The sequence below is a fragment of the Meles meles genome, chromosome 2, assembly GCF_922984935.1.
Source record: "Meles meles chromosome 2, mMelMel3.1 paternal haplotype, whole genome shotgun sequence".
Classification (NCBI taxonomy): Eukaryota; Metazoa; Chordata; class Mammalia; order Carnivora; family Mustelidae; genus Meles; species Meles meles.
Genome location: NC_060067.1, coordinates 203,186,994 through 203,214,278, shown reverse-complemented (window position 1 = coordinate 203,214,278; position 27,285 = coordinate 203,186,994). Strand labels below are relative to the sequence as shown.

Genomic DNA, 27,285 nt, shown 5'->3' with positions numbered 1-27,285 from the left:
TTCAAGTCTGGTGCCATCCAAGGATACACACCTTTATCTAAAGAGATTAAAGAGAACCCTAACTAATGGTACTCTACTATAACATCTTTCAAGAATGTCCCTTAAAATGGTACTTCCTAAAAAGAGAAAGCAATGTAAGTGACACATAAATTAGAGCCATCTTGATGAAACTTCTTACATGTAATCATAAAGAAGAAATCAACAATCATCTCCAGTACAACAGGGCAAAAACTCTGTGAGATTTGGTGAAGGTTACTAAAAAACAGCTGTAGCTACCAGTCACTCTGGTATATGAAAGAGATTTTCTCATAATTAACAATAAATCTAACGCATGATAGATTCTCTGGAACAGAGGAAAATGCCTTGTTTGGAAATTCAAGTATCATTTCTACTTTTAAAATATCTTCTTAGTGACTTAGGAAATGGAGCAACAACTGTCCAGTTTAATGAATTTTTCCCATTATTTATTAGTTTAATAAATATGTCTTAAATCCTTTTACATGTGGAAGCATAGAGATCACACTAGTAGTAAAATAAATATATAATTTCCAAGTTTTGAAGTGGCAAGGAAGTAGGGTATTAGCTAATGTGAGAGAGAAAGCAGGTGTCAATGATTAGCAAAGGATGAAATCCAGTCCAAAGACAGCAAAAGTGTTGATGTGTTTGAGGAAGGAACAGAAAGGTGGCGGAGAATGACCAAAGATGATAATGCCAGAAACAATATTAATTGAGCACTTTTTTGGGTTCAAATTACTATTCTAAGTACTCTATGTATATTAAAACATGTTATTGTCACAATCTCTCTGTTATTATTCTCATTTTACAGATAAGGAAACCGAGAAAGAGACCAACGAAATAATTTGCCAAGATCACACAGCTAGTTAGCAGCAGAACCAATACGCCACTGCACACATCTCTGTAGAACGAATTCTAGAGGAGTGGCTGCTGAATCATGAAGAAACATGCAGGCCAAGGTTAGGAACTTGCATAAACAACATGAGGACAGTCATACGATCCTGTTCATGTTTCAAAATGTTTTCATGTATAAATTACTAATACTAATACTTGCATTAGTACGACTAATACTAATGTGAGAGCAAAATACATTTTAAAAGCCTGAACTTGGATTTGGATCCTGCTTCTTTGTTTTCCGTTATAATTCTTAAAAAAAAAAAAAAATCCCAGTTTTTAGGGCCAGGAGCTAAGCATCTATATATAACGCACACTCCGGGAAAATCTAACACACCCCCACTCTGGGGTTTTTAAGAAATCCTATAGGGAAATACATTGAAAGACAGTAAAGTAGAGATTGGTATTTTTATTTAAAGGATAAGAATTCTTGTCCAAAACCAACTTAAAATGATAGAGAATCTATAAAAAGCAGAGCACAGCAGATAAACCTACTTGAAAATCTTATTTCCATGACAACAGAAACAGAGCGTTAAAGGGCCAGCACACCTCTGCAGTGCGTCGTTGCCGACACAATCATATAAAGAATTTTCAAGAAAAGGAACAATCTTTCATGTCCATGTTGGATTATAATTATGTATGGACACATGAAAACATGCTAGCCCCTTTTAAAGACAGAGAGGTAAAGAGTTGATTTTTTAATAGTAACATACAGCTGAGCTGGTTTTCTAATGACTCCAGAAAACGTACAAATAAAATGCAAGATACAGACTCACACTGCATACAAAGTATGAGTTTTGTAGTTTCCATATTTGCCAATCAATTTACCATTTTCAAAAACACCCAGCTAATCTATATTGCTCTAAGATAACACAGAAAGGACTTGCTCATGAATATGCATGAAGCCAAAATAATTTTTTATTTAAAAAATATTTTACAATATGAGACATACATAGACATTCATACCAAGCTCTTCTGAAAATCAGAGCTTGGTTTTTGGTTCTGCATACATATATAAAACATTTGAGAAAATTATGGGGAAATACCTTGGTTTTTTTCTAAGGTAGCAACAATATTTTGCACAGAATTCTTTTTTGGGATAATGTTTCCAGGGCTTCCTAAATTTGCAAGAGTCTCCAAAGGCAAATTTAGCATTAAATTGTGTAAGATGATTTAAGTTTTAAATGTTACTTCAAATTATCTATATTACATCATAGATTTTACGTGATTCAGTCTGGTCTTCCCAGAAACCCAATGTAAACTAAAAAGGGCAGATACGGTTATCATCTTGTTTTTTTCCCATCAGTGAGCTATTTGATGCTCCCAAACATTACATGCTAAGTGACCATAAAAAAGATAAACATAGTTCTTTGTATTTCTGTGCCCAGCTTTTTTCTACTCTATGATGACACATCCCACACTTAACCTAAAAGATTAAGAATTATCCTAAGGGGCACCTGGGTGGCTCAGTTGGTTAAGCGTCTGACTTTGGCTAAGCTCATGATCTCAGGGTCCTGGGATCAAGCTCCCTGCTCAGTGGGGAGTCTGTTTGTCCCTCTCCTTCTGCCTCTCACCTCTCCGCCTACCCCACCCCAACCCCCCACCCACCCACCCCCGCTCATGCTCTCTCTCTCTCAAGTGAGTAAATATAATCTGTTTTTTTTTTAAAGAATGCTAAGTACTTAACAATTGGTGTCAAATTTGCTTTAATTTGAAGTTTATCAAAATTATTACCTATGTGCTTATTCTTTATACCACCTGAAGATAGATCGATGCTATATATAATCCCCAACATATTCATGTTTGTTCTTCTTTACAGTTTTTTCTTCCTTAAGATTTTATTTATTTATTTGACAGACAGAGATCACAACTAGGCAGAGAGGCAGGCAGAGAGAGAGGAGGAAGCAGGCTCCCTGCTGAGCAGAGAGCTCCACACAGGGCTCAATCCCAGGACCCTGGGATCATGACCTGAGCTGAAGGTAGAGGCCTTAACCCACTGAGCCACCCAGGCGCCCCTTCTTTACAGTTTTTAAAATCCAGTATTAGAAGTCGAGAAGGTTTCAGGGATCACTGTCCATGATTGCACGTGATCATCCACGATCTTCCAGATAGTTTTCGATCATTCATGATCATCCACGATTGTCTCTGATCACTCCTGATCATTCAGACCATGAAGTGATGTTCCAAGAATTCTTGTAGCTTGCACATGACACTTTATCTCAAATTAACTAAGGATTCATTAAATTCCTCTTAATTTCCCTTGAAATACTTATGTCTGGTTTTCTTATCACTGACAAGATTTTATAAGTGTCTCTTGGGCTCTGGGTATTCAGTTTTTTTTTAAATCTTTATTTTTATTGCTTTTATCTTTTAACTTTTTCTCTATACATTGATCTTTCTTATGAGGGTAGGTATACCCTTAAGATAATAAATTACCTTAAGTTCTTTCACCTCTTCCAGATATAACAGCTAAAGAAAAGGTTCTCATATATTCTACAGCATTTGTATTTATTCCTGCTCAACACGAGCTTAATTCAGTCTTCCTTGTCTAAAGTCAACTAATGTCTTCAATAATGCTATATCTTGAGTTTTTCCTTTATACTCAATAACAACACCAAAAAAGAAATAGACTTTTTATGTGACATAAGTTGATTCGCAACAGAATTTTAGTTATTTGAAAAAATATGGGTGTATCCTTAAATACCTATCCAGTCTGGTGACAGTTTTTTTTCTTGAAATTTCTATAATGATTTAAGACTTTCTATTCCTATGGCTTCCACTTTTAGTAATCCTTATCTGAATCATTACAATAACATCCCAATTACTTTCTATGGTTCAAAATCTCCCCTCTCTAATATCACCCAGACAAGGCTCATAGAAGGGATTTACTGTATGATTCCTATTCTCAAACACTCTTAGTTTCTCTCTGTTGCTTAAATGATTGAATTTATGAATGTCACCAAGCTACCTGTCCAAATGTATATTGTACTGCACCCTTATAGTTAATTGGAGGGACCAATAAAATAACTTGCTGGTCCCAAAATATATCCCTATGTGCTTAAGCTCTACTCTGGGCCTGCACTGCCCTTCCTTCCATTTTACTCTTCCAAGTATTGGCCAACCTCAAGTTCACAGCACTATTTCCACAGGAGATATTCATGAAAGTTTTGCAGGGGACTACAGTGTTGTGCTCACTCTAATTCATACACTGTCATCTCACTCGCAGCACAATGCTGTTGGAAGTGGGGTCTCTGGGAGGTGCTTCGGTCATGAGGATGGAGCCCTCATGAACTGGGTTAGTGCCCTTATAAAAGGAGACTCCAGAGAGCTTTCCTGCTCTCTTTCCACCATGTAAGGACACGGCGAGAAGATGGCCATGTATGAACCAGGAAAGCAGTCTCTCCCCACACATTGAATCTGCCAGAGACTCAGTCTTGGAATCCCCCTCCAGAAGGCCGAGAAAGAGACTGCTGTTCATGCTTCCAGCCTGCGGTTACAGCAGTCTGAAAAGACTAAAGTAGTTATTTCTTTCAAATCCTAATATCCCATAACACTGTTGTCTCTGCTCTTAATTTTACTTTTAAGTTACTTATCCTTATAAGTAATTTATAAGTTTACCTTATACTTAACAACAAAAGAAAGAAACTATTATTTCAGTGACTCCCAGATTTTTGTGTATCCTGGGCCCTTTGGATAATCTGATAAAAGCATTGAACTGGCTATCTCAACCCCTTACAAATGAATATATAAAAACATAGCAAGTTTTGTCTACATTTTGGTGTTTCAAGAAACCCAATATGAATCCACGAAGTCCTTTAAACTTCAGTTAAAAACATCCTGCAATTCTGGAAAGAAAATTCAAACACTGATTCTTCTCTCAAGAAATTTATAGGGAGCAGGGCTCAGAGGAGTGTGGCTGATTTATCTTCATAACCTTAGCCACTCTGCTCTTATGTTGTAAAGCTTTTAACCTGAGAAATACTCCAGATTAATTAGATATCAAGTAAATCATTATGGGTTTTCCCCTAGAGAAATGTATTACATAGCAAGTAGTGACTTGATACATTTACAACTATTAATGTTAGAAAATATATTTTTTTCCTTAATGATTAAAGAAAAGGATGTATTTATTTAAGCATCAGGTTTCCTACTCTTTTTCCATACTGGATGACAATTAAAGAACCTGTATAATAGGATACTACCCAGAATACCAAGAGACTGAGGTATAGAATACTAAATTCAAATAATCTAGGGTATCTATCAATTATATTACGTACTTTAACACAAACATACAATCTCGTATGTTTAATCAATCTCGTAACTATAAGATGTATAATTCAGCCAGACTGGATCTAAACAGGGAGGAATGAAGGTGAGTTCAATTCATTTGTTAACATAGCTCCATTCTGAGCCCAAATGCAAACAATATTTTTGGAATATTTTGGTTGCCAATATAAGCTATATAAGGAAGAACCAGTAATCAGTGAGTTTTCCATTTTAGCGTAAAGCATACTAGAACATATAGAAAAAGACATTAACACAACACTTACTAAGCTAAAGTAGTAACTCAGTGTAGAAGCAGAAGGTAGAGAAGAAGAAATAGAACACTCCATCTAATACACACCCACTAAATGAACTCAAGAATGTTGTACTATGTTACTTGAAACTACCCACTGGATGGCCCTCCTTTCATGGGAGAAACAAGGTTTCTAAACATATGGATGTCCATTATGGCAAACTTCTTTTCTTAAGAAGCTCACAGTACTTTTTTAACCAAGAACAGTATTCTGCAAATGAAATATTGAATTATTTAATTCTCTCTCCCGACCCTATCTTCATTTCTCTTCTGCCTACTGCCCCAATCCCAGCTCTTTGTCCGTTGTTAGTTGGCAAGAAAGCTCACAGCTCTCCCTCTTGAACAGTTGTCAAAACACCAAGGCTATAATCTAGAGGCTCTAAGCAGCCTCGTGCTGAAACAGTGTTTTCTGGGACATGTGCAGTAAAGTATAATTTTTAATGACAGCCTGTTTTGTAGTTGTCTGGCCTTCCTACTTTCAAAGACAGCAGCCCCCAATGAACAGACTTTCCCACATGAATACATTTCCATTTTTACCTCAGATAGTCAATGAGTTGAAACTACTGGATGCCATTTGGGACTCATCAGATGAATGAGTTCCTAATTAGAAAGACTTTAAATCTTCCTGCTTTTTTATAGTTACGTTCTAAAACTACTCAACTGTCTTCCAGTCTTTAAAATCAAATACATCACACAAAATTCTGGAGGTTAAGAGGCAAGCTAAGTTATGAGTAGGACCTCTAGTAGTGGACCCGAGGACACATTTTAACTTAGAGACTAGAGTCAGACGCGGTGGGTATCGGATTCTAGCCTTACCTTACATTAGCTGTGATATGTTTGCAAAGTTATCATCCTATCTTATTTTCAATTCCCTCACATATAAAATGAGAATATTAATAACCTCACTATCAAAGAATGTTCTGACAATTTCAGGAGATAATGTATATAATGTTCTTGGCACAGGTTTCCAGTATACAACAATAAATATTATTATTTATTAACTATTAACATAAGACCTAACATATTGTTGTACTTCTTACTAAGCTAAGAAGATACTACAATAATTTTGGAGCTTTATCTATTGGCATGAAAATAAAAGGAATATTCAAGTAAGAAACCAATAAGAAAACAAGTATATGTAATCAAATTCATATAGGAAAAGTAATAAGCCACTCAATTTTCATTTTAGATGCTTTGTTGTTGTTCTACTAATTTATTAACGAGGAGAGAGTATTGAGCCATTTGAAATACTATTCCTTGATAATTATTTCTATGTATAAAATGTATTATTTCAAAACTAGTGATTAAATTTATATGTATTTGTACTTTTATAAGATAAACTATTTTCCTGTTCAGATGTAACTTGATGATCCAAATCAAACCTGTACCATTGGTAAAAAAATAATCCATTGATGTGTTAGGCCTCTAAAACTTGCAAGTTAATTTGTCACTGTAGTCAATCTAGCCTCCTCTGATTAATACAGAAATGGCTTTATTGACAAAGAGATAGAAATAACAGTTGCATGTCATTGAGAATTATCCCTTGAAAACTGTCTTCATCTGTAATATTTGAAAATGTCGTAACTTCTCTTTAATTTAGTACACAGATATTGGAACCTATGTTTAAGTATTTTTCCTCCCCTCATTGTCTAGTAAGAAAGAGAAGACACAAACATTTATAATAAAACACAGAATCATAGCAATACATAAGCACAGATAAGGTGTTAAATGAATTCTGAGAAATGAAAAACGAGTTGTACTAAATGATTCCTGGGAAGAGATGCCATATGGTTTAAGTCGGGAGGAACGGGATGCATTTGGAAGAACGGAATGCATTTGGATATGTGTGGATGAGCAGAATATGGGAACCAAGTAACAAGCAGTATTCCAGAATGAGAGAACAGCATGAGCAAAATCAGGACCACAGAAGAGAAACTAGATGAGTCTGGAAGGAGTGAAGGAAGTAAATCAATAAAAAGTTAACATCCACCCTCTTGTACATCTATAAAAATAAGGGATAAATCTAAGAATGTTATTGAAGGAAGGATCTGAAGAGAGAGATGAAGACTTTATTCAGTGTGAAAGAAGACAGCTGTGAAGGATTTTAATCAGGAGATGAGTGTGATTCTGTGCTCTACTTTAGGAATCTTATGCCATAAAAGGGACAAATAGAGACACGACAATTAGTAAGAAGTTTATTACAATACCCTGCATGAGACATAACAAGGAACTAAATCAGAACGGCAAGGGGCTAACCACTGGCATTCAGGAGAGATGATGAACTGGAACATTTTTAGGAATGCAGACTCAAAACATTCAGGAAAACAAACATGAAGATGAGGGCAATGGGTAGGGAGGAGATACAGATGCAAATGATTAAAGACTATCATTAGCATAAACAAAATTAAGAAATGCAAGGAGAGAAACAATTTTGGGATGTGGCAATTTGATTTTGGATTGCTAGCTTTGATACACTAACAAGCATCCAGGGGGAAGGTGAAGGGGTCTTTGAGTGAGGGAGGAGGTAGGAGCTGGGAAGTGCATGCCTTTTTTTTTTTTTTTTAAGATTTTATTTATTTATTTGACAGAGAGAGAGACAGCAAGAGAGGGAACACAAGCAGGAGGAGTGGGAGAGGGAGAAGCAGGCTTCCTGAACAGGAAGCCGGATGCAGGACTAGATCCCAGGACCCTGGGAGCACGACCTGAGCCGAATGGCTGAGCCACCCAGGAGCCCTGAAAGGTGCATGCTTAACAGGGATGACATTCTGAATTATTCCACCTCACGTGATCTGATGTGGAATCTTCTTGGACACCCAATATCCATTTTTATAATATAAGAAAAAAAAATATATATGCAAAGTGAATATGCCTGCTGTGTAGGCACTCTTTCTCTCTGTTATATTTTCCACAATTTTCTTACTGGAAAAGTTCCTCCTAGCTAGCAATGAGCTCCTGTAGCCCATTTCTCCCCTTTCCTGCCCCTTGGTCTTCTGGAGGCTCCCATCTCCAGCTAAGTATACAAATGTTCTTGCTGAGGAATGAGAGGGTAGAGCAGTCAGGGCTACACCGAAAAGGGATGGGCCTCTAGTCCTCTATTTGGTATGAAACAGGGACCATGGATTTGGCGGCTTTGGAGTACAGAGGGGAAACACAAGACCCTACCTTCAGACCAAGCTTTTGCCACACCTACGGGTGCAAAAAATGCAAACAAATCCTCATTTGAAAGTCCAGTTTGCACACTGTGGAAATTTCATTCACTTCCAAGTTATAGTTTGTTTCCAGCTTAATCATGAGTTTAAACAATTTTCTGTTCTGTATGGAGCTATGATCTTCCTCCATTACCTTTTAGCTTTCAGTAAAATCCATTTTATGCAACAAACATGGACCAGAAGGGCTTTAACAAGCCAAAAAGAGGGCAGTGGCTGCACACAGGGTAGAGCTCTATAGGAAAAGGCAGCCTTGGGAAGTTACTGGGTAAAAAAGGATCAGTTAGAGCAGGACTTTAGAATGAGAGACAGAGGAAAGCAGGCTCTCAGGAGATGGTGTTGAATTCCCCATGATAACTGGAATGGGAGCTCTAGCCATCTTATTACATGTGGAATAAAAGGATGAGACCAGAGGGTAAAATCTATATTCCTAGCATTTGGTATTATTCCTGGGACATAACAGATACTCTATCGGTTTGGAACGAATGTATAAACGCATGGAAATGTGTGAGAACCTAAAGGAGAAAATATCAAGAAAAAAGATGATGGTTAAAAAAAAAAAAAAGGAAGAAGCTTTTGGAAGACTTACATGGTTAAAAGTCAGTAATAAGAAAAGGGGCCAAAAGAAACGAGGGATAGTTGCAGAGGCAAGCAGACCACCAGGGACATATGATGGGACCAAGGGCAAACGCGACGGGACCAAATAAAGACGGGTTTTTAAAAATTTACATGTTCTTTCAGGGCACAAACTCCTTATATTTCTGGCTCTAATTTGCACTGTATTAGAGAAGACAGAGAAAAAGTGAAACATCCCCTTATTGCGTCATGTGATATCTTCATTCTAAACCCTTCCAGGCCGAAAGCCATTCGAGTTCCCATTAATAATAACTATTTCCATATCCAAATTTGAAAATGTATTTAGACCTGTTTTTTTTTTAAACTTCAGGCATGGAGTGTCAAAAATCATGTCAGAGCACTAATTACATAACATTTATGTTTCTTTCCTACTTATTTAATATTCTGTTCCCTTTAGAATAAAAAAGATAAAAGGCTTATATTGTTTTCAGAAAAACATGGAAGAAAAAAAATCTCACTTTAATGGAAATGTGTAAAAACTGATCAAACAAAATAGTTCACATTCTTAAAACATGGCAGAAATCGGAAAAAAAATAAAGCATTTTTTTTTCATTTCTCCTAGTCTTTTATTTGTTAAACAGTAATCTTTAACAATAAATGCCAGAGGAAAACAACAGATAAAAGCAGGGGATTTGCATAATAGATGGGAAATGACTGAGCCGTGGCAGACCAGAAGTTTCTGTTTTCTTCTGTGGGGCCAGGAGTCCACAATGTGGTGTGCTCATCTTTCTTTTCCCTCACAAAGGTCACAAACAGCTTAGATGGGAGGCTGAAAGCGATGACTGGTCCTAATTTTTGCTATTCAGCCATTTTTCTTGATCTTGCTCTCTGACTCCATACATTCCAGACTGTTCAATGGATTTGTAATAAACTTCCAAGATGAAGAGAAATTTCTTGCTCATCGTTTGCCGGAAATCTTGGCTTGTGTTCATCTTATTAAATAAAAAATATGCTCCAAAAACACCCAAGAGTTCAACAATTAAAACTCCTTTAAAGATCTTCTTTGCCCACTGGTTCCATAGTGCGGGCCATCATATAACCAACAGGCAGGTGAGTGGGTGGGAACTGTTTTGCTGTTTATGATGCTGTACCTGAGGTGCTTGCACACCAAAAATAAGCATTTTTTAAAACAAGACATTGATTATGTAAGATCTGACCAAGTACCTGATTCAACAGTCAATAAACATTGGTTTTACCCAAGTGGGCCACCCAGTGATTGCGAACATCACATGCCTTCTCAGATCTAACAGCTTCTTTTTTCTGGCCCTCAAATCTTGAGAAAGTCTGGTTACAGAAAACTACAGAGATAACGGAGTGCTACAGTTAACTTGCCTTATTTTTTCCCCCAATATTGATTTTAAGGCAAAATTTTCAAGCCACTTTGGTTCACAGAAATCAAAGCACTTTAAGACTAATTTACCACTTCTGTCCTTAATAACTAATACATGTTTATGTGATTACATCAACTCAGCTCCTAAATATTACTGAAGTGAAGCTTTTTTGGCACAATGTCAAAAAGGATTATTTAATTAAATAGAAAAGCCCGGAGCTAAGTTTACAAGAAAGTATTAACAAAAGAAGCTTTCCTTTTTTTTTTCCTTTTTACCTGATCATAACTAAAAACAAAACAAAACAAAACAAAAAAACTTGAGTTGAAGCTTATCACACTATTAAGGAAGTATTAAATAATAGTGCAGTACTAACCAGACAATAATTGGGAAATAAAACAAGTTCTTTTTTTTTTCCTTAGCTTTCCAAAGCCACAGAAACAATGAGGTCAAGAAATAAGAAAATCAGGAAATCTTCATTGCTCTTTACAAAGAATTAATAAGATTACCAGTGAAGTCATTCTATTCTTTTATGTAAGGAGTTATGTTCTAAAGAATTTTTTTTTAAGGGAAAGGACAATAAGTATGAATCGTGGCAACCTGAGAATTCACATGACTCTCTGAGATTTTATTTCTAAGAGGTATTTTTGTGTGAAGATATTAGGATATTAGTATCATTCAGTTACCAAAAATAAAAACTTTAAGCCTTCTTAGCAAGTTCAAACAATCGTTGTAAGCCTAAACACTCTGTACTACTTCACTATCAAGAGTATTTATACAATATATTTTATAACTGGTCCACATTACTTTGAATTGTACATACCCACTCTCCCTTGAAACTAAATGCAAGCTACTAATTGACTTAAACACACCAGTAAGTTAGAAAACAAAGGGACTCTTACTCACACAAGGAGACACAGGGTAAAGGACAGGGAAGGCATATTTCTGACTTGGTCAGGTTAACTGAAAATGTTGCTGAGGACCTAATTTTGATTACAAAAGAAGCACATAGGGGCGCCTGGGTGGCTCAGTGGTTTGGGCCTCTACCTTTGGCTCAGGTCATGATCCCAGGGTCCTGGGATCAAGCCCCACATTGGGCTCTCTGCTCAGTATTGAGCCTGCTTCCCCCTCTTTCTCTCTCTCTGCCTCCCTCTCTGCCTACTTGTGATCTCTGCCTGTCAAATAAAATTTTTTTTTAATCTTAAAAAAAAGCACATAGTTTGGAAATATATTTATGCCAGCACAAATTAGCATGAAGATAAGTATCTCTTAGACAATCAGTTTCTTAGGGAAGGAAAAAAAAAAAAAAAGACCAGTCTAAAAAGGAAACAGAAGAGGGAAGAAAGTAAGAAGCATACGAAGACAGAGTGGAGGTGTGCCATGCAGATATTACAGGAAGCCTCTTGTACGTAAAGGTGAGTGAAGGCAGACCCTAAGTTTCACCAAAAAACTGTTTTTATTGGATCCCAGTGGGAGCTCAGACAAATAAACATCCTAGGAATCACCAAGGAGAAAATTCTAATGAATGACAGTGCGTGGGTTATTGCTTCAGGCCAAAATAAGTAACTAAAATTGGATTTACCTTCATACCTGAAACAACCCTAGACTGAACAAAATATATGGAACAATGGCTTTCAAGACAAAGGATATCATGCAATGAAAGACAGAGTTCCCCCGGAGAAAGGCTACGAAAAAGGTGAGCCCTGCAATCATCCTGAACAGTCACCCAGCAGTGGTGCACGGAAGGGAAACGGACAATGTCTGCTGAACTCCCCAGGCTGAAGAGCAGAGAGACGAAGGCAGAAGTTGCAAAGACAGAGTACCAGAGAGGAGAGAGGTGAACAGAGGGAAAATGCGGGGATTCACAGAGGGTCTGCCTTGAGTGTTCAGCAGGGTACTGATCAACAAATACACGTCAGGAAAACCCCAAAGGTCAGGAAAAGACACCAGAAAGTATTAGAAGGAACAGCAGCAGACACTCACACAGAGCTCCCACCAGTCACAGGGCAAGACTGTCAGGGCACGGGGGAGACTACTGAGAAGAGTTTTGTCTCAGTAATAAAGACTTTGGACAGGGGCACCTGGGTGGCTCAGTCGGTTGAGTTACCAGTTGGTCTTGGCTCAGGTCATGATCTCAGGGTCATGAGATCAAGCCCAATGCCAGGCTCCCCGCTCAGCAGGGAATCTGCTTGAGATCCTCTCCCTCTTCCTCTGCCCCTCCAGACGCTCATGCTCTCTCTCTCTCTCTCTCTGTAAAATAAATAAATATTTAAAAAAAAAAAAGAAAGAAAGACTGACTTTGCACAAAACATTGCAACACTGTTCTGGTCCCAACTAACAAACCAAAAAAAGGAATCCCTGAAAGGACCTAATGGTTTCCAAGTAATTAACTGCACCCCAAAACAGGACTCAAGGATAAACAAAAACAACAAAAAAACTCAACAAGAAGAAATTCAAAATATCTAGCAGGCTATCAAAAATTACCTGGCATGGATCCCTACTTTACACTGCTCACAAAAATCAACTCAAGGTGGATCAAAGATTTAAATGTGAGACCTAAGACTATAAAACTCCTAGAAGAAAACACAGGGACACTGGTCTAGGCAATGATTTCTTGGATAAGTCACCAAAAGCACAAGCAACAAAAAATGAAATAAACAAGTAGGACTACATTAAACTAAAGAGCTTCTACACAGTAAAGGAAATTATCAATAAGTTGAAAAAAAAATCCTACAGAACAGGAGAAAATATTCTCAAGCCATATATTTACTAAGGGGTTAATATCCAAAATATATAAAGAACTCATACAACTCAGTAGCAAAAATATAAGCAATCTAATTAAAAATGGGCAAAGAATCTGAATAGACATTTTCCCAAAGATCCACAAATCACCAAGAGGTACGTTAAAAAGATACTCCAATATCACTACTCATCACAGAAATGCAAATCAACACCACAATGAAAAATCACTTTACACTTGTTAAGATGGCAATTATCAAAGACAAGAGATAACAAATGTTGGCAAGGATGTGGAGAAAAGGGAACCCTTATACATGGTTGGTGGAAATGCAAATTGGTACAGCAATATGGAAAAGAATAAGGCAGTTCCTCAAAAAATAAAAAACTGGGGGCACCTGGGTGGCTCAGTGGGTTAAAGCCTCTGCCTTCGACTCAGGTCATGATTGCAGGGTCCTGGGATCGAGCCCCACATTGGGCTCTCTGCTCGGCAGGGAGCTTGCTTCCTCCTCTCTCTGCCTGCCTCTCTGCCTACTTGTGATCTCTGTCTGTCAAATAAATAAATAAAATCTTTTAAAAAAAATTAAAAATTGAACTATGATATGGTCCTGCAATCCCACGTGGGTATATATCCAAAGGAATTGAAATCAGTATCTCGAAGGGATATCCATATACCTATGTTCATTGCACCATTATTCACAAGCCAAGATATGATAATAACCTAAGTGGCTGTCAGTGGATGAATGGATAAAGATGATGTGGTATATATACACAATGGAATAGTATATAGCCATGAGAACGAAGAAAATCCTGCCATTTGCAACAACATGGATGATCCTTAAAGGCACTATGCTACGTGAGATAAGTCAGACAGGGAAAAAATATTTCATGGTATTATCGATATGTAGAATCTGAAAAAGCTGAACTTGTAAAATCAAAGAATAAATGGTAGTTAGCAGGGACTGAGGGGTGAGGAAATTGGGGAGATACTGGTTAAGGGTACACACTTACACCAGTAGGATAAATAAGTTCTGAAGATCTGATGTATGACATGATTATATCAACAATACTGTATTATTAAGAGACTAAATCTTAACTCTTCCCAACACAAAAAAGAAATGATAAATGTGTGACATGATAAAGGTATTAGCCAATGCTACTGTAGCAACCATATTACAATACATACACTTATTCAAACCAACATGTTGTACACTGTAAACTTATGTTATATGTCTAGCATACCTCAATTTAAAAAAAATTACTAAGTACTCAAAAAAGCAAGAAAATATGCCCCAAAACAGAGAAAATTAATTTAACCAGACCCAGAATTAGCAAGCTAAGACACTAAAATGATTATTATAGTTGTATTATAAATATCAAAAATTTAATTTGCATTTGCAAAACTTAAGAACTTTACAACACAAAAAGTGAACCTTAATGTATGCAAATTCTTAAAAAGATTTTATTTATTTATTTGACAGAGAGAGCACAAGCAGGGGAAGCAGCAGGCAGAGGGAAAAGGAGAAAGCAGGATCCCACTGAGCAGGGAGCCCGAGCAGGACTCGACCCCCATAGCCTAGGATCATGACCTGAGGTGAAGAGAGACACCTAACCAACCGAGCACCCCTAATGTATTTTAAAAATTCACTTTTTAGGACAAAGGTCCCAAGGAAAGAATGCAGACTATAATAAGAGATTCTAACTATATTACAAATGTATAAAACAACCATACTGAAGGGTCGGGGATAAGGTGATTGTTACAACCACCTTGGAAATGAATGGCGTTTGTAAGACTCGAGGCAAAATGAACTGAACGTCAGTACTACATTCCAGTTAACACAGTTGTTTTCTACTGGAGGAAAGAATACAATGCTCATACCACTCTACAAGTATACTGGAGCTGAAAAATTAAATAAATAAATAAATAAACGAATGGTTGGGGGGCAAGTCAGGTTTCCCACTATTGCAGTGAAAATTTTAGATCAGAAAGAGGAGGCTAGAATTATCCATAAGGTAGTGGATTAGAATTGGAGATATCAGTAAAAATTTATGGTTACATTTATTTAGATGCAGAAGTTGCATACAGAAATATTTATAAATATGTGCATACATATAAGTTAATATCCACAGATGTATTTCTTTTCTCTGTCAGCTGAGATGTCCCTGAAGCAACCATGAGCACACGTAACCCCCACATCTTCGTTTTTAATATCATTCACCATTAAATAAAACGAGGAATCTTTGGAGAAATGGCTTGATTGTCAGACTGGGTTGGAAAGATACAAGATGAGCTTGGAGTACCTTATAGTGCTAGAAAATAAGGAACTGCTCAAAAAACAAAACTATTTGATAAACCTGTTGATAATCTAATGTGGTTTCCTGGAACAGGCAAAAAGGACACTAGGTAAAAATGAAGGAAATCAGAATAAAGTATGGACTTTGATTAATACTAATGTATTAGTATTGGTTCATTAATTCTGACAAATATACTCCCTGATGTAGCAGATTATTAATCAAGGAAATGGTGTGCAAACAGTACATGGGAATTCTCCGTACAATCTTTTCAAATTTTCTATATATCTGAAACTTCTCAAAATTAATCTTTAAATCTTAAGGAATATAACTGACTGGTTAACCAGAAATAATAGCAATGTAGTGTGTGATTTATGAATAGGAAAGAAGTAAAATACATCTCAGAACAAAGACTGAGAGGGGAGAATAAAGCACAGACTTGCAAGGTTCTTATAGTGTATCTAAAATACAAAATCACTTGAAGACAGACTGTGATAATTTCAAATATGTATTATAAACAATAAACAAGCACCAATATAGCAAAACAAAGATTTGTAGTTAATCAACATGGAAAAGATATAAAACGGATTATAAAAAATACTCAATCTAAAAGCAGGAAGGGATAGGATGCCTGGGTAGCTCAGTCAGTTTTTGTCCTCTTTTGGTTCAGGTCATGATATTGGGGTCGGAGGATAGAGTCCTGCAGTGGTTCCTTGCTCAGCAGGGAGCCTGCGTCTTCCTCTGCCTGCTGCTCCTCCTGCTTGTGCTCTGTCTCTCTCCCCAGTAAATAAATAAATAAAATCTTAAAAAAAAAAAAAAAAAAAAACAGGAAGGGAAAAAGGAACAAAGACAGAAGAAATAAACAGAAAATAATTAACAAAATAATAGGCTTCAACCTAACCATATCAATCCTCATTGTAAATTATCTAAATATCTAAATATTTGCAGGAAAATACTGAGAAAATGCAACATCCATTCTTTTTTTTTTAATTTTTTTAAATACTTTATTTATTTACTTATTTGACAGAGAGAGATCACAAGTAGGCAGAGAGGCAGGCAGAGAGAGAGAGAGGAGGAAGCAGGCTCCCTGCTGAACAGAGAGCCCGATGTGGGGCTCGATCCCAGGACCCTGGGATCATGACCTGAGCTGAAGGTAGAGGCTTTAACCCACTGAGCAACCAGGTGCTCCGCAACATCCATTCTTTTTTTTTTTTTTTTTTTTTTTTTTGTTTGTTTTTTTGTTTTTTTGTTTTTTTAAAGATTTTATTTATTTATTTGACAGAGAGAGATACAAGCAGGCAGAGAGGCTGAGAGGGAAGCAGGCTCCCTGCCGAGCAGAGAGCCCGATGCGGGACTCGATCCCAGGACCCTGAGATCATGACCTGAGCCGAAGGCAGCGGCCTAAACCACTGAGCCACCCAGGCGCCCAACATCCATTCTTGATTAAAAACTGGGAGTAAAAAGAAACTCTCACCCTGATAAAAGTCATCTACAAAAAAAGTTACATCTAACATCATATGTAATGATGAAAGACTGAAATCTTTCCTTCTAATATCAGAAACATAACAAGAATGCTTGCTCTTATCACATTTATTCAAGAATATACTGGAGGTTCTAGCCAATGGAATAAGGGAAAGACAAACCTATTTTTAACAATTAGAAATTATAATATAAATATCACAACAGCATCAAAAACCATGAAATCATTAGGGGATAGACATAAAAGTCATCTACAAAAAAAGTTACATCTAACATCATATGTAATGATGAAAGACTGAAATCTTTCCTTCTAATATCAGAAACATAACAAGAATGCTTGCTCTTATCACATTTATTCAAGAATATACTGGAGGTTCTAGCCAATGGAATAAGGGAAAGACAAACCTATTTTTAACAATTAGAAATTATAATATAAATATCACAACAGCATCAAAAACCATGAAATCATTAGGGGATAGACAGGACAAAAATGGTCAAAGATCAAATACTAAAGATTAAAAATATTTCTGAGGGAAATTTAAAAAGACAAGTCATTGGACTAAATATACTTTGTTAACGGATTGCTAAAAGAGTTCAACAAACGTTTCATTAAAAAAGCATGTGGATGGTAAACAAGCAAACAAATAGACGTTGAATGTGATTAGTTGTTAAGGAATTGCACATTAAAACCACAATGAGACATCACCATGCATCTACGGCAGTGGCTAAAATTAGGAGGACTGCTGAGAGGACTGACTGTAACACCCAGTGTTGGTGAAGGTGTGCAGGAAGTGGTGCTCTCGTGTACTACAGATAAGAATGTCAAATGATAAAATAACTTCAGAAAACATTCTGGAATTCCCTTACCAAGTTAAATATACACCAACCATGTGATCTAGCCATTCCACCCTCTGGTATTATCCAAAATAAATGAAAGTGTATGTCTCTACTAAGATTTCTACAGTAATATTCACAACAGCCTTATCTGCAGGGTTCCAAAAGTGGAAATAATCCAGTGCCCATGAACACGTCAATGAATAAACAAATTTGGTATACACATACAATGAAATACTACCTGACAATAAAATGGAATGAATTATTGATACACATCGCAAAATACATGGATGAATCTCAAAATAATTATGCTAAGTGGAAGGAACTAAAAAGGGTACGTATTGTATGATTCCATTTATCCTGAAATTCTAAGAAATGCAAACCAATCTATGGTGATAGAAAGAAAATCAGTGATTGCCTGGAGATGGAGGAAGGGCACTGAGTGGGACAGGTGGAAAAATTCCAAAGGTTCAGGAGCACCTGGGTGGCTCAGTCAGTTAGGCAGCCAACTCTTTATTTTGGTTCAGGTCATGATCTCAGGGTTGTGAGATCAAGCCCTATATGGGCCTCTGCATTGGGTATGCATAAGATTCCTTCTCTTTCTCTCACTCTGTCCCCCTACCCCGACTCCCCTCTCAAAAAAAAAAAAAAAAAAGAATTCCAAAGGGTCACGGAGAAATTTGGAGGAAGGGTTGTACATGTTCATCAACTTCACTGTGTTTATAAGTGTCACGATTGTATAAAATTTGCCAAAACTTAACAAACTGTACATATTAAATATGGGCAGTTCTTATGTGTCAATTATATGTCAATAAATCAAGAAAATTTTTTTTATAAAATCCAAGGAAAGTTCAGTTAAATTTTAAAATTATAAGGACTAGAGCCTTGAAGATTGGGAATTAACTATACACCTGTAACATTTAAGGGAAAGAGAACACAAAGTAAAAGTAATTTAATCTTCCCAATTAAGATAAACAAATTAAGGAACACGAGACCAACTGTATATTATTCATTTGCAGTTAAGTATAATTTGTTCTATGAAATTCACTCCCAATAGCTCTCTCACTTTCTGTCTCTCTGTCCTTCTGTCTCTCTCTGTCCATACCCTTCTGTGAACACCACACGGGCTGTATAGCAGTAATCAGAAAGGTGGATCTCCTACAGAAAGAATATCTCATGGAACCCACAGAAATAGCCTTTAGAAAAGATTTTCTCCCCAGCCCTCTCTCTCTGGACACATATGTCCTCATTAGATTCCAGATACAAAGACTGAGACCAGAATCCAGATGGAGTGGTCTGGAATTACCTGGGAAAACATCCTATATCACAAAGCAGCAAGCTGCTAGGAGCTTGATGCCCAGAAACAGAAACAGCCATGATGTGGTTCCATGAATTTAAAACAACTCTGAGTCGTATCTTTAACTCTAATATAAAAGATACTATGAGTAATATATATATGAGTAATATATATATACATATATATGTGCATATGTATTGTTTAAGTTTTTATTTAAACTCCAGTTAGTTAACATACAATATAGTATTACTTTCAGATGTACAATATTTCTAAATAATACAGGATCAAAGATGTTTCAAGAGGAATTTTAAAATATTTTGACATCCGGGGCGCCTGGGTGGCTCAGTGGGTTAAAGCCTCTGCCTTCGGTTCAGGTCATGATCTCAAGGTCCTGGGGTCGAGCCCCGCATCAGGATCTCTGCTCAGCAGGGAGCCTGCTTCCCTTCCTCTCTCTCTGCCTGCCTCTATGCCTGCTTGTGATCTCTGTCTGTCAAATAAATAAATAAATAATCTTAAAAAATATATATATATTTTGACATCCATTCCGGAAAATAGTGTGAGTTTCCTCAAGACCTTAAAAATAGAGCTGCCCTATGACCAGCAACTGCACTACTGGTTATTTACCCAGAAGATACAGATGTCATGAAAAGAAGAGGCACATGTACCCCAATGTTCACAGCAGCAGTGTCCACAATTGCCAAACTGTGGAAGGAGCTGAGATGCCCTTCAGCAGACGAATGGATAAAGAAGATGTGGTTCATATACACAATGGAATATTACACAGCCATCAGAAAGGATGAATACCCAACTTTTGTATCAACATGGATGAAACTAGAGGTGATTATGTTAAGTGAAGTAAGTCAAGCAGGGAAAGACAATTATCATATGGTTTCACTCATATGTGGAACATAAGGAATAGCACAGAGGACCATACAGGAAGGGAAGGGATTCTGAAGGGGGAGAAATCAGAGAGGGAGATGAACCATGAGAGAATCTGGACCCCGGAAACTCTATGAGGATTTCGGAGGGGAGGGGGTTGGGGGAGTGAGTAACAGGGTGATGGGTATTAAGGAGGACACAGATTGCAAGGAGCACTGGGCATTATCCGTAACTAAAGAATCACTGAACACTACATCAAAAACTAACAATGTACTATACAGTGGTTAACTGAACATAATTTAAAAACCACAGAAACAAAAATAAAACAAAGTATTTTTACACAAATGGAAATGAAATACAATTTATGAAGTCTGTAGGATGTGATGAAAGTAGAATTGGAAGGGAAAATTTGTAACCTTCCCTTCATATATTGGTAAAGAATAAAGATCTGAAATAAACAAAGTAAGCTCCTGCCTAAGGAATCCAAAAGAAAAAGATGAAATTAAGCCCTAAAGCAAGAAGAAGAAAGGAGATAAAAAGCAATCACAGCAGAAATTAATGAAATTATGTGTATGCAATTTTCAATTAGTTGAGTGAAACTATATATGGGTATATAGTTTCACTTCATGTTCTATGCCGTTTATATGCTTTAAATATTTATAGAATATTAAACAGGCACCAGAATGTTTTCTGCTATATATGCTCTCCCTTAATTATCCACATTTTTCAGCTTTAAAAAAAGTTGTGTATTTTCTGTTATCTAAGAAATCTGATGCCATTAAAACAAGTTTCCCGGGGCGCCTGGGTGGCTCAGTGGGTTAAAGCCTCTGCCTTCGGCTCCTGGGGTGCTGAGATCGAGCCCCGCATTGGGCTCTCTGCTCAGCAGGGACCCTGCTTCCTCCTCTCTCTCTGCCTACTTGTGATCTCTGTCAAATAAATAATAAAATCTTAAAACAAACAAACAAACAAACAAAAACCCCAGAAACAAATTTCCCTAAAACTGCAATTATGCACTTTTCCACTAAAAGGTATGTATGAAGCTCTATGAAACAAAACAGGGGTAGGGCTCAGTTACTCTCATTCCAGTCTACCAGCTCATATAGAATCAAAATTGTGATTTAATGCTTCGGTTTGGGAGATGAGGGAGGAGCAGTAGTGTAATTCTAATGTTTTCCCCCTATGACCATGACATCCTTCAAATCACATACACTTCTAAAATTTAAAAAATATATTATTTTTCCTCCAAGTTTTCATGTAAACTCCAGTTAGTCAACAAATGGTGCAATATTAGCTTCAGGTATAGGATTTAGTGGTTTATCACTTAACATACAAAACTCAGTGGGAAGATAATAATTCCTAAAGATTCACAATCATCACATAAATTTTTCATGTTTTGATAGTCTATGACATTTCCAAATTTGAATCAATTATTATTTCTAATTCTCACCATGAGCACAATTCATAAATTTTTTAAAATCAGCATGGCAGGGGTACCTGGGTGGCTCAGTCAGTTAAGTGTCTGGCTCTTGGTTTTTGACTCAGGTCATGATCTCGGGGAGTCCTGAGATCAAGCCCCGCATTGGGCTCCAGGCTCAGTGTGGACTCTACTCTGCTTGTCCCTCTCCCTCTGTCTCTGTTCCCCATCCCCTTCACTAGTCTGGAGAAATACAACAACTTTATTCATTAATTTACATAGTCTTAACAGAATTTAGATCCATGTAGGTACAGATAAAATATATCTAATAGCATGCACATATAGAATAGGAATATAATGCAATATTTCAGGGTTACGTTTTCCTTAAGATAAGGATATTTCAAGTTTACCCTTTATGAAGAAATTAAAACCAAAAATATATTAGAACTTGCTTTAAAAAGAGCAAAAAAAAATTTAAATAAAAGATAAAAATATAAAGTATATGCATGTACAAAAATTATGTGGATATACACACACATATATATCCATCCATATATCTAAATTATAAAATTATATATTTTATATATTATAATATACAAAATATATTAATATAAATTTATATTGATTTATATAATTAAATTATATATTAAATTAATGAATCAATATTATATTGATTAATTATTAATATATGAATTAATGTTAATATATTTTAATTATTATATATTATTATATAGTATATATACACAAACATATATATCCATCAATATATATATGGATATATATCCCTACCTCTATTCCTCTAATTCTTATCTATGTAACCCAGAACAGTGAGTTCAGTAATTTTAGTTCGAACTAAAAAAAAAAGTTAAAACACTTTGAATCAGGCATCACTAACTACATGAAGATTTGTACATCCATCAGACAGCCAGCACTTAAAGACCCTTCTATTTTTCACTATCCCTTATATCAGTTTGAATTTGTTTTCCAAATTTACAAGGCATGTTATCTGGTATGGAACAGAAACAGAATGAATAACTTGACTCAACAATAAGTAATATGAAAAGAACACATCAAACATTTTCCTTCCAAAAATAGAAAACCTAAAGAAAAAGAAAACCTATTTTTTTAGAAACATTACTTTTACTGATACAAATAACCACACATTTATTCTTCCAGATGTAGTTTATAATGACGGTTCTGTCAATCTAAGAAGGCCATTTGTAGTTGAAATAAGTATATAGATTAATGCAAGGCAGAACTGACAAGTTGACATTTTTAAATCTTCCCATCCCAAGCACAGTTTGTGTTTAAGTCTTATTTATGACCTCAACAGATTTATTTTTGGCTGAGCTGTAAGCTCTTTAAAATTTCCCTAATATATGTAGGTGAGCTTGCAGTTGCAAGAGTAAAGTCCCGTGAATTTTCACAAACCGAACACACCCACAAACAGTACCTAGACTTTTGCCATGGTGCTCGAAGTCCTGCGAACACCCTGTAGTCACTACCTTCGACAAGGGCTATCTTTCCTGACTGCTAATGAAATAAATTAATTTTGTCTGCTTTTGAACCTAGAGCGACGGAATCACACAATGCATACTCACTGAATATGTCGGTTTTGTCCAGCATTATGTTCGTGGGATTCATCCCTGGTGAGGACTGTTTACTGCCGATGCTTCCTAGTGGCCCCATCGTGCTCGTACAGCACAGTTTGTGAATCCAAACCAATACGGTAAAGACCGATTGCTTTCTGGGGTTTGACGATGAAAAGTGTTCCGTTTGAACCTTCCTATTCAACTCATTTAGTAAACAATGCATACGTTTCTTTGGAGCGCAGGCAAACTTTGGCTTTACTGAGCCATCTACACTCCCACCACCATTAAGGGAGCATTCTACTCAGAACACTGATTTTTTCTCCCTTTTCCTATTTCTGGCAGGGAGGGTGATTTTCATTTAAGCATTTCTGGCAGGTATCCTCAGGAATTATACATTTGAAAACACATTTTTACTAGGCATTTTAAAGCTGTGCTCCTTACTGTAACTGGGGTCCTATCAGCTTCACATTTTCTAAAGTGGTTGTACCAATTAAACTTCTACCAGGAGGACCGAAGTTGTGAGCATTTCAGCTTCTCCAAATATGCCGTCTGTTGGCTTGTTTTGCTTTTGCTTTGTCTCCTCTGGCTCACACTCTCTCCCTCTGTCCCACACTCTCTCCCTCTGTCCCATCTCTCTCTCTTACCTCTCTACCTCTTCATCTATCTTTCTGTCTCTTACCTCTCAATCCCAATCCCTCCCTTTCTTTTTTCTATTTTACCTATCCTTGTGATTGTATTGTGTAAACATTCTTTTTTTTAAGATTTTATTTGTTTGAGAGAGAGGGGGGAGAGCAGGAACTGGGGAGAGGCAGAGGGAGAGGGACAAACAGACTCCCTGCTGAGCACAGAGTCCCATGTGGGGTTTGATCACAGGACCCCAGAATCATGACCTGAGTTGAAGTTAGATGCTTAACTGACTGAGGCACCCAGGGGCCCCTGGAGACATTTTTAACAGCTATATTCAGGACTAACTGACATACGATAAATGACTCAGAGTGTACCACTTTATGAGTTTTCCAACGCACGCACAGATGTTAATCCATCACCACAATACAGATAAAGAACATTTCCATCATTCCCCAGTTTCCTCATGCCTCTCTGTGACCCAGAGTGCCTCCTTCCCACCCCAGACAACCACAGGCCTGCTCTCTGACACTACTGTTTAGTTCGCATTTTCCAGAATTTTCTATAAATGAAATTATACAGTACATATCCCCATTTCCTGGCTACTTTCACTTAGCATAATTATTTTGAAATTCATCCATGACACTGCATATATTAAGAGTTCATTCCCTGCTATAGGTGACTATATTATATTCTGTGGCTACACCATAATTTGTTAATTCACTCATTTGTTGATGGGCTTTTGAGCTCTTTCAGTCAGGGGCTACAACAACAACAACTATGAACATCTGTGTATAAGTCTTTGCTTAGAAATATGTTTTCATATTTTTCTTGGATAAATATCCAGGAGTGAGATTGCTGGTTCACGTGGTAAATGTGTGTTTAATTTCATAAGAAGCCACCAAATTATTTTCCAAAATTGTACCATTTTATATTCCCAGCAGCAGTGTATAAAATTTCTACTTGTTCAAATCATTGCCAACACTTGGCATGGCTGGACTTTGTCAATGTTGCCATTCCAGTGGATGTGTGATGCTATCTCAGCATGGTTTCAATTTGCATTTCTCTAATGCAGTGAAGTTGAACACTGTCTCATGGGTCTATTTTTTTTTTTTTTTAAGATTTTATTTATTTATTTGACAGATAGAAATCACAAGTAGGGAGAGAGGCAGGCAGAGACAGAGAGGAGGAAGCAGGCTCCCTGCCAAGCAGAGAGCCCGATGCGGGGCTCGATCCCAGGACCCTGGGATCATGACCTGAGCGAAAGGCAGAGGCTTTAACCCACTGAGCCACCCAGGCGCCCCGGGTCTATTTTTCATTTACATATCTTCTTGGTATTTCCTTTCAAATCTTTTGCAATTTTTTGTGCTCGCTTCGGCAGCACATATACTAAAATTGGAACGATCAAATCTTTTGCAATTTTTTTAAAATAGGATTGCCTTTCTTCTTATTGCTGAGTTGTAAGAATTCCTTTAATAACCTGGATAAAATTTATAATCAGATACAGTCACGTACTTCTTTTTCTGTAGCTGGTAATTTCACTATTTAAATGTCTCTTGTAAAAGCAAACAGTTATAATAGCGATTAAATCCAATTTTATCATATTTTGTTCTACAGTTTGTGTTTTTTTGTGTACAATTCAGGTAATCTTTGGCCATTTCAAGATTTTCTCCTGTTTTCATCTTGGAGCAAGTCCTAACGTTTCCTCCATTTTTTTCAGTGAACAAATTCTCTTCCTCAAATATCAAATAGCAATGCTTCATGAAATCTTTTTCTTATGGGGGTGGGGGAAGAAAAGTTAGCCTAATCCTTTCAATTCAGGTTCTCTGACTATTTTGTTGACAATGAACATTCAACTACCTGATTTTCTTCTGTCCCTTTATTCACTTTTCCGATAAAATTTTATTAGGCACCTGCTATGGGACAGACACTGTGCTCAACACTGAGGATAGAAAAAAATAAAGTGTATGAGATTTTTATCCATGCAACTAAAACTTAAGTTATTAATTTGAGTTCTAACCACAAAATTCTCCTTGATTCTGTAGAATCAATCTACAGAAGTCCTGCTGTCACTGTCTGATTCCTCTTTCCTTCGAACTTCTCCTTAATTCCAATTCCTTTTTTCATGATGAAAACTTGCCCTTTCGGCAGATTTTCTCTCCTTTCTTCTGTCCCCAGTGATTAAGAGCTCCAGCTTCCACAATCAGGCAGCTCACATCTGAACCAGTCTCCACCAGCTTGGATCCTTGACAAACACCTGGGTCTTCCAAAGTGGCCATCTCTTCATCTATAAAGGGGTGACTAAAAGGATATTTATTCTAGGGAAGCCTGGGTGGCTCAGTCAATTAAGTGTCTGCCTTCGGCTCAGGTCATGACCCCAGTGTCCTGGGATCAAGTCCCACTTTGTACTTCTTGCTCAGCAGGGAGTCTGCTTCTTCCTCTCTCTGCTGCTCCCCCTGCTTGTGCTCACTCTCTCCTTCTCTCTCTCTGACAAATAAATAAGTCTCAAAAAAAAAAAAGTGTGGGACTTGTGGCCTTCAGCACACCTCTGTACACCTCTGAAATGTCCCTGGTCCTTACTCTGCATCATAATTGTTCCCCGTACCCTCTGGTCTCCACCTGCCCCTCACTACTCCAACGCAGACTTACACACTTCTCCTCTATTTCCAGGCACTTCCTCAAACTGCTTCAAGAGGTTCCTTGATTTAGCTCTTTCTCTCAGAGGCATCAGCCATCTTAATTTTTCTTTAAAAGCATTAAAATATTCTTAAAAAGCAAGTTTGTGAACTGCCATGCAAATTACAGTATATAAAACTGAGGCAAAGAGAAAGACTAAAATACTTCTAAAATTCATATAATGGAACGCTCTCTATCTGGTTTTCTTCGAGAACAGAAGAGGCATTATAAATTTCTTCTAACATAGTGAATATAATATGGATTAACATTCTTTAAAGTTGTTTTATTATTTGGAGTACAGAGTAAAAGTCCTTCAACTCCATCCCAGAAACTTAAGAGTTAATAAGTAAACAATGCCAAAAGTTATGTGACAAAAGGTGCAAAAAAGTTAATGCATTTGAAGCAATAAATTAACATGTAGACAGATGGTATAACCTTCCTGTGAAAATAAGATTCTAAAATTTACACTTCTGTGAAACCCAAATGTGATCATCAGAGTTTTCTCTAACAAGTCTTATTAGAATTGATTAAATTATATCCCTCTGGGTTTAGAAATAATGCCAATTAACCCTCATAGAGGATTTTTAAAAATGACATTGGTTACTGGACAAACAGATACCTACTGATTTTATTTAAGGCATTCTGGGGAAGAGGAAAAATAAAATATTAAGGTATACTCCAAACATTTTTGTTTTTCAGTGTCTGTGCATTTCTGTGTGTATATTTCAGCTTCTTCGACTGAATAGACACATAGACATATTTAGAAACATGTTAATTTTCAGATGAATAATAAAGAAAAATGAGTGA

At 36.8% G+C, this 27,285-nt stretch overlaps 1 protein-coding gene and 1 pseudogene across 1 annotated transcript in view; both read right to left on the bottom strand.

Moving 5' to 3' along the window:
- Positions 1 to 27,285, bottom strand: part of GPM6A (glycoprotein M6A) — a 343,266-nt gene that overhangs the window by 180,570 nt on the left and 135,411 nt on the right. The window lies entirely within an intron of this gene.
- On the bottom strand, positions 10,062 to 10,400 carry LOC123937440 (annotated as a pseudogene).